Here is an 8,759-nt window from a genome sequence, read left to right as displayed (position 1 = left end):
GATGCAATCCTTGAGGCTCACCATGCAGCAGACTTCAGAAACCTTCATGGCCCTGGCCAGTGTGGCTCAGTTGGTTGAGTGTCATCCCAGGCACCAAGAGGTCACTGGTTCTATTCAGGATCAGGGCACATGCCCAGGTTGCAGCCTGATCCCCCAGTAGGGGGCATGCAGGAGGCAGCTGATCCCATCAATGTTTCTCTCTTTGAAATCAGTAAGAACATTTTTTTTTTTCCTGCAAAAAGCTTTATTGTTTCATTTGGTCCAATGCATGGGAGAGGGCTTCAGGTGGTAAAAAGAATGGCTAGTAGTTTCGGGGAGAGGCTCAGGTAAAAGCCAGACACCAGGGGATGCAGAGGGGCCCCTCAAAGTCCTCTGGGCTCCAAAGGCTCCTAGTTGTGCTTGAGGGTGAGCCTTTGGAAGAGACACTCGCCCAGCCCAGCCTGGGGGCCGTCAGCCTGTGGAGGGGAGCCAGGTGTGGCCCATCTTCTTGATGAGTTTCACCTCCTCGCCCGGAAGTGGTTCTGCAGGAAGTCAGAGCTGAGGGTCTGCGCGGGCAGAACCTGGGCATGCAGGTCCACAGGGCCTGGGTCAGGCTCCTCTCCAAGGCCGGGGCGGCTTCCCTGGCGCCCTGAGTTCTGCCCACTCATCTTGGGGGGCCTCGGCACGTCCTGGGGGAGAGTGCGCCCACCGCCCTGGGTTTGCAACTTTAAGAGCCGCTCAGCGCCCTCGCACTTCTTCTCCACCAACGAAGCGGCCCAAGCCCTCCAGAGCCACATCATCCAGGTCCAGGTCGAAATAGAAGCCCAGAGAGAGGTAGGTGGGGGGGGGCCCGCAGAGGCAGGGGGGCCAGGCGGCTGACCGCAGCCTCCACCCTGGTGGGATAATGCTGACGGATTTGGGAGCTCGTGGTGGTTCGGCAATAAGGATTAAGGCAGAAATAAACCAGGTGTGCTGGCTGCTCTCAGAGGTGGTTCTGAAGGTGGTGACTGGATAAGACGCAGGGGAGTGGCCGGAGGCTGGAAGAAGGGGCGTCCCTGGGCCTGTTCCATCCAAACACTGTTGAAGCAAGAGGCAGATCTGGGACCGCCGAGGGCACTGCCAAGAACGTGTTTTTTGTTTTTTTTAAAGAAACCTTCATGGATAGGGTGTGATGGGCAGGAGGGAGATACTTGTGTGCGGAGAAGAAGGGGTGGATGGGTGGTGTGCATTCCTCTGGGGTCCCACGGGGATGGGAGAGAGGAAGGCACCCACACTTACAGCCCTATGCCAGGATCTTGGACTAGCAGTCAGAAGTCAGTTATTGGTCCTTTATTACAACAGCTGTAGTGATGGTTATTGTAGCAATAGTTGTGGTAGCAGTAATGGCAGCTCACTTTGTGACGTAACTATACCAAGCCTTTATTTATATATCTCATTTAATCCCAGCTCAGGGTCTTCTCTTTTTTAAAATATATATATATAAATATATATATGTCTTTATTGATTTGAGAGAGAGGGAGAGAAACATTGATGTAAGAGAAATTTTTCAGCTGCCTCCTGCACACTCCCCACTGGGAATCGAGCCCACAACTTAGGTATGTACCCTGACCGGGAATCAAACCCTGGACCCTTCAGTGCATGGGATGATGCTCAACCAACTGAGCCACACCAGCCAGGGCTCAGGGCCTTCTCTCTTGATGGTCCCTCTGCCAGGAACATGTTTCCCGACTTATTCACGGGCCTGCCTTCTTCACTTCATGCGGGCTGCTCCTTAAACATGCCTCTTCAGAAAGGCCCTCACAGACCACCCCAAATAAAATAACACTCTGGCATTTCTTTCCCCATTCTCTTTATTTTTATTCACAAATACTTATTACCTCAAATTTAGGTAGCTATAGAGATAGAGGAACAAACCAAGAAGGTGGTGTAGGTAAATGCCTGTACTCGCCATCTCCCACAACCACATCAAAACTACAACTAAAATACAGAACTGAAGTGTCCCCCACATCCCGCATGGTTCAGGGTTCAGGTTCAGGGTTTGGGCTCTGGAGGAGGCCGAGCGCAAATGAAAGAGACAAGAAATACTAATTTGGAAATTGGGGGCCAGGCGGAAGCCCAAGGAAGGACTCCGCTTTGCTCTGGCCTTGCGATCCCTTTTATTCGGGTTTGGGATCCACCCATAGCCTTAGGCAGGCAATTCCAGTACCAGCTCCATGATAGCCCATCAGCAAGGATTTACATGAGACTAAAAGGTGGAAGTTGCTTCAGCTCCCTTTGTCTCCACCAGACAGTGGGTGTGTGGCTCTGACCCTTGCCAGAGCCTCAAGGTTGACCAGCCTTCCGGACTCCTTGTCCACCTCTTTCTGCTAGTGAAGGCAATGGGCAGCTTCCAACACAGAACCACTATCATTCTGAACTGCCTGAAAGCTGGCTGAATGGAAGCCCTGTAACTAGAGAAGTAAAGAAGAAAACACACTGCGACTGGTAGGAGGGGCGGAGGTGCAGAACGGGCTGGTCTGATACCCATGTGTGCCGTTTTTTTAATCGGGAGGGAGATCATCTCTGTGGAGGCTGTCCATGAGGAGCAAGGGGTCCCAGCCCCACAACAAACCCCCAGACCAGCGTTCCAGAGCTAGGAAGAGAAGTCCCTAGAACTACAGGCTGTAAAAAACAGTGGGGATTGTGGCTGAGTGACGAGGAGGCTGTTGGAGACCCAGGTGTTCCATTTAAAGGGCCAGCACATGAACTTGCTCAGACTCCCAGCACTGGGTGGCTTTGGGGGACCCAGACACATACAGGGAGGAACTGGATTGTCTGGCATCCAGGCAGGAACTTGGGGACGGCTTCCTCCTAGATGGGGGTACTCAGAGGGGTCATTGTTCTTGTGCTGGGACCTCCCCTGTCACAGGAGAGACTGGCAGACGTATCTGAGTCTCCATCAGCCTGGATCACACTGTTTGCTCCACCCTGGGGATTCCATGAGACCCTGCCCCATCCAATTTGCAGCCCTACCCAAGCTGTTTGTAGCAGCTTTTCCATATGAATGGCCTGTCCTGGCTCAGGCTTCAGATTTTGCTAAAATCTCTCAAACAAGCTGCAGCTGGGGACAGGATGCCCTAAACCTACCAATAGAAGGCCAAGACTCAGCACTACCACCAGCCTGCCTTGCTTCCCAGCTGGGCCTCACCTGGGCACCTCCAATCCCAATACAAATAGTAAATAGCAGCCATCTGCATATCTCTCTGTAGCTCCTGCTGGGTGGCCCTAGAGCCAGGGCACCCAGTGGAATTTCAGACCGTACCAGATTACAGTTCTACACATCCATAAGTGACACACTCAAGGGGCAGACTCAGTGAGCACCAAAGCCCCACTGAAGCAAGTCCTGCTCCATAGGGGTGTCTTCTGCATAGCAGCTCTCCCATTGTAGTCACAGCTGGTCCTCACAGCTAATTGGTCTGGAGGCCAATTCCTCACAGTGATGCTAATAGCAATCAAATCTCAGCTACAAGACTGTGCACACAGCCCACACAGGGGTGCAATTAGAGTGTCCAACTCAGGTGACTGGGAGGCTGAGACCCTACAGGACACCTACTACACAAGGCCACTCTACCAATTCCAGGAGACATAGCAGCTCTACCTAATACACAGAAACAAATACAGGGAAGCAGCCAAAACATGGAGACAAATAAACATGTTACAAATGAAGGAAATGGAAGCAAGCAAACTACTGGATACAGAATTTAAAACCATGGTTAAAAGGTTACTCAAGGATCTTCATGAGACTTTCAAGGATCTTAGTGAGAATGTCAAAGACATAAAAAAGGACCAATGAGAAGTTAAGCATACACTAACTGAAATAAAGAATAACTTACAGGGATTCAATAATGAAGTAGAGGACTCAGAGAATCAAATCAATGATTTGGAATATGAGGAAGCAAAAAACACCCAATCAGAAGAGAAAAGAGAAAAAAAGATATGAAGATAGTGTAGGGAGCCTCTGGAACAACTTAAAGCATACCAACATTCACATTATGGGGAAGCCAGAAGGAGAAGAGAGAGAGCAAGATATTGAAAATCTATTTGAAGAAATAATGACAGAAAACTTCCCTAACCTGGTGAAAGAAATAGACTTACAAATCAGGAAGCGCAGAGAATCCCAAACAAGAGGAACCCAAAGAGGTCCACACCAAAATACATTATAATTAAAATGCCAAGGGTTAAAGACAAAGAGAGAATCTTAAGAGCAGCAAAAGAAAAGCAGTTAGTTATTTATAAGGGAGTGCCCATAACACTGTCAGCTGATTTCTCAACAGAAACTTTGCAGGCCAGAAAGGAGTGGCAAGAAATATTCAAAGTGATGAATAGCAGATTACTCTACCCAGCAAAGTTCTCATTTAGAATTGAAGGTCAGATAAAGAGCTTCACAAACAAGAAAAAGCTAAAGGAGTTCATCACCACCAAACCAGTATTATATGAAATGTTGAAGGGTTTCTTTCTTTCTTTTTAATATATTTTATTGATTTTTTACAGAGAGGAAGGGAGAGGGATAGAGAGCTAGAAACATCGATGAGAGAGAAACATCGACCAACTGCCTCCTGCACACCCCCTACTGGGGATGTGCCCGCAACCAATGTACATGCCCTTGACCAGAATTGAACCTGGGACCCTTCAGTCCACAGGCCGACGCTCTATCCACTGAGCCAAACCGGTTTTGGCATGTTGAAGAGTTTCTTGAAGAGAAAGAAGAAGGAGGAGGAGGATGAAGAGGAGGGGGGAAGAGGAGGAGGAGGAAGGGGAGGAAGAGGAGGAAGATGATGATGATGATGATGAGGAGGAGGAAGAGGAAGAAGGAGGAGGAGGAGGAGGAGAAGAAGAAATAAAAAATGTGAACAATAAAATAGCAACAAATACATATCTATCAACAATTGAATCTAAAAATCAAATAAACGAGTAAGAAATCTAATGAACAAAATAAATGGGAATACAATGGAATTAGAGGCATGAAAGCATGGAACAGACTGACGAATCTCAGAGGGAAAGGGGGAAGTGGGGCGAGAAGAGATTAACCAAAGATCTTACCTATGAACACAGACGATAGGGTAGTGAAGGCCTGGATTAAAAAACTGGTACATGTACACAATGGAGTATTGTGCAGCTGTAAGAAAAGAAGGATCTCTTACCCTTTGAGAGAGCATAGAGAGACCTGGAGAGTATTATGCTAAGCGAAAGAAGCCAGTCAGAGAAAGACAAGTATCACGTGATCTCACTCATAAGTGGAATCTAATGAACAAAATAAACTGGTGAACCAAATAGATCCAGAGACATTGAAGCATGCAACAGACATATTTTAGAGAGAAGAGATTAACCAAAGAACTTACATGCATATATGCATAGCTCATGGACAACAATAGTGTGGGGTATATCTGGGGAGGGGGTGGGAGCAGGGGGGAGAGGGTCAATGTGGGGGAGGGGAATATCTGTAATACTTTCATCAATAAAGATAAATTTTAATAAATAAATAAATAATAAAATATGTATAACTTTACTACCACTACATAGTGGAATGCAAGAATAGTGCATTATACAGAAAACTGACAACTAACCTTCACTAGAAAAATGATTAAATAATTATTTCAAAAAATGATGAAGAGGTTATCAGTAAAATTCAACATCTATTCCTGATTTCATTTTTAGAGGAAGGAGCATATAGGAAAATGTAATCCTGTTCAGAGAAGAGAGGAAGGGATGTGCTAAGTCTAGAGCACTAATAACAGCAGCAGGTACTGTGACCGGACAGGAGACCTGGCCCTAAGCAGGTCCGCCTCAGGCCAGCCGGCAGTGAGTGGGTTCTTGACTTCGTGCAGGAAACATTTCACAGCTCGGGTCCAGGTGACTACAAGGGTGCATTTATTAAAGCTGGGGATAGCGACAAACGGCACGGCTTAGGGTAGAGGAAGGCGGGTGGGGCTGCTTTAGCTCACTAGGAAGTCACAGAAAAGAGGGCCTTGGAGACCACCAGCTCATGGGATTTGCGGCCGATGCCCATTGCTGCCTGGTTGCAAGGCTCCTGGGATCCCTTGGAATTTAGGAGATGCAGTGCCTGTGGGGGGAGCAGTGGGGGAAGTAAAAGGGGATGCCCAGGGTGTGCTCCCCAGAGGGAAAGCGCAAGCCAGGGCCTTTGTCTTAAGGTTCTCTCTCCTGGCAGGCAGGGATGTTAGGGGAGGTCTCAGCAGAATATCCATCAGCTTTCCCGGCTGTGCTCTTTCAGAGTCCTGGTCTCCACTGATTGGTCGGTGCCGGGGCAGGAGGTCCTTAGTCATTGCAGCTGGTCCTGGCATCGGCCACCTAGTTTTGCTGCTTTTCTGGGCCTGGAGCTGAAATACAACTGAGGCTTTGATGTCTCTCTAGGGAGGTGACCTTCTGCATCTGCTGTAAATTGCTCTGTCCGTTTGTTCAGCAACTGGCCTCAGTTTCCCTGTTCCACTTGTCCTCGCTTACTGACCTGTCCCAGTACAACAAAAGCATAACAACCACCTTTGAAATCCTGGATAAGGAGTTTATATTTAAATAGTCTAAATAAAGAAATAAACTAGGAAAAATAAAAACATATTTTGGAGGCTAAACAACATGATTAAATACATAAAAAAAATCTAAGGAAGTCAATCAAAGCAAAGCAATAATGACAACAACAACAAAAAATCCTAGAAACAATGAGTTCAAAGTTACAGGATACAAGGTGTAAAACTTCATGTGTAAAACTTCACGTTTTATCAATTTTTAAAAAATCAAATGTATCCCTAAATATTAGTGAGATGGAAAATACAGTACAAAGAGCTTCTATTTACAGCAGTACCAAGGCAAATTACATTCCAGATTTAGCATGTGTGACACATAGTATTTATTCAAGAAAACAAACATTTTAAATATATTTTTATTGATTGCAGAGATGGGAAGGGAGAGGAATAGAGAGATAGAAATATCAATGACAGTGAGACATCAATCAGCTGCCTCCTGCATGCCCCACACTGGGGATCGAGCCTGCAACCCGGGCATGTACCCTGACCAGGAATCAAACAGTGACCTCATGGTTCATAGGTCAATGCTCAATCACTGAGCCACGCCAGCCAGACAATTAAAATTTAAAAGTGCAATCAAAGAGGAGGAAGCTGGCCCTAACCGGTTTGACTCAGTGGATAGAGCGTCGGCCTGCGGACTCAAGGGTCCCGGGTTCAATTCCGGTCAAGGGCATGTACCTTGGTTGCGGGCACATCCCCAGTAGGGGGTATGCAGGAAGCAGTTGATTGATGTTTCTCTCTCATCAATGTTTCTATCTCTCCCTCTCCCTTCCTCTCTGTAAAAAAAAATCAATAAACTATATATTTTTTTAAAAAAAAAGGAAAAAAAAAAGAGGAGGAAGATGGCAACGCCCACAGCTGCAGCTGAGCACCAGGCTTCCCGGGCTGTTGGTGTTGGGAATGGCGGGATCTTTGTCCAGAGGCACACAGGACACCTGCGTAGCCAAGACTCTCCATCTGGATCCCGCTGTGCACGAAGTTCCCTTTCCTGCCAATATTGACATCCGTGGCACTGTGGAGTCTAAAGAAGTCATGAAACAATATGGACTTGGGCCCAACAGTGGCACAGTGAGCTCACCCAATCTCTTTGCTACCAGACTTGATCAGGCGATAAAATTTGAGAAGGCCCAGACCATGTCTAAATATGTCTTAATTGTCACACATGGGCAGAGAAGCATTCACCTGGTCAGCCCCTGGGACAGTCATCACTGAGGCCCTGACACCCTCATTTCCAACGAGTGCCATTTATGTAACGGACACATCAAGAAGTACCAACCCGGTGACCTTCACGTCCAACATGCTCTACGCCTGCAGCATCTTGGACCAAACCACGCTGCCTTCCATGGTGATCATGAATAAAATTGACATCATTGGTCACAGCTGTGCAGTGGCATGGATGCAAGATTTTGAAGCTTTCCGAGATGCTACAGACGTCAGTAACCTGATTCATCCAATGAGCTTGGTGTTGGATGCGTTGGACAGCTCACTCAGGATGGTAGGTGTGCCTGCTGTTCTTGGGTCAGGCTTAGGTGAGCTCTCTGTGCAAGTCACCAGTGCTGCAGAGGAATAGGAAAGGGAGAATCATCCTGAATACGAACGTCTGAGGGAACCTCTGGCCAGTGCACAGAGCCAGCAGCAGGAAGAACGGGACCACCTTCAGAACTCTGTGGCCTGGGACACAGGAACTGCTACAGACAACTTTACGCCTGTGCGAGACCCTCTGACTCGATCCTGACTCAGAGAACCTCAGGTGAAGAGGTTGAGGGAGCAGACAGTGACACTGATGGTATGGACCACAGAGTTGCAGAGGAAAGCCATGAAGAGCCAGCATCGCAGAGTTTTATGCAAGAATCAACGGCCCAGTCCTGGGAGAGGAACAATAGATCGTCTCCAGAAGTCCCAACATTTGGAACTCCATGAAGGAACTATCCTTATGTCTGACTGGGTTGACTATAAAGAACAATTTTTCCCCCCAGAATAGCAGAGTTTCTCTTATTAGGGAACTCTGACTCCAGTGAAGCCAGGGATAGAAGACATTTGGGCCTGGCGGATAGATGCCAATTCCCCTTGGGTTTTTGCAAGGAAGGATATTCTGACTGTTTTGGATGCTGGTATTCCTTCATGTGTAAAACTTCACGTTTTATCCTTTGAACTCAAGTACGTTTCCTGCTGATAGATGGAATAGAGAGGGAACATATTGTTCCC

General features: G+C 47.4%; 1 pseudogene; it reads left to right on the top strand.

Annotated features, from left to right (window-relative positions):
* Nucleotides 1-7,396: 7,396 nt before the first annotated feature.
* On the top strand, nt 7,397-8,474 carry LOC103297574 (GPN-loop GTPase 1-like; annotated as a pseudogene).
* Nucleotides 8,475-8,759: the final 285 nt, after the last annotated feature.

Source organism: Eptesicus fuscus, chromosome 22, assembly GCF_027574615.1.
Source record: "Eptesicus fuscus isolate TK198812 chromosome 22, DD_ASM_mEF_20220401, whole genome shotgun sequence".
Lineage (NCBI taxonomy): Eukaryota > Metazoa > Chordata > Mammalia > Chiroptera > Vespertilionidae > Eptesicus > Eptesicus fuscus.
Note: the sequence above shows the minus strand (reverse complement) of the source record. Positions and strands in the feature narration are given on the sequence as shown.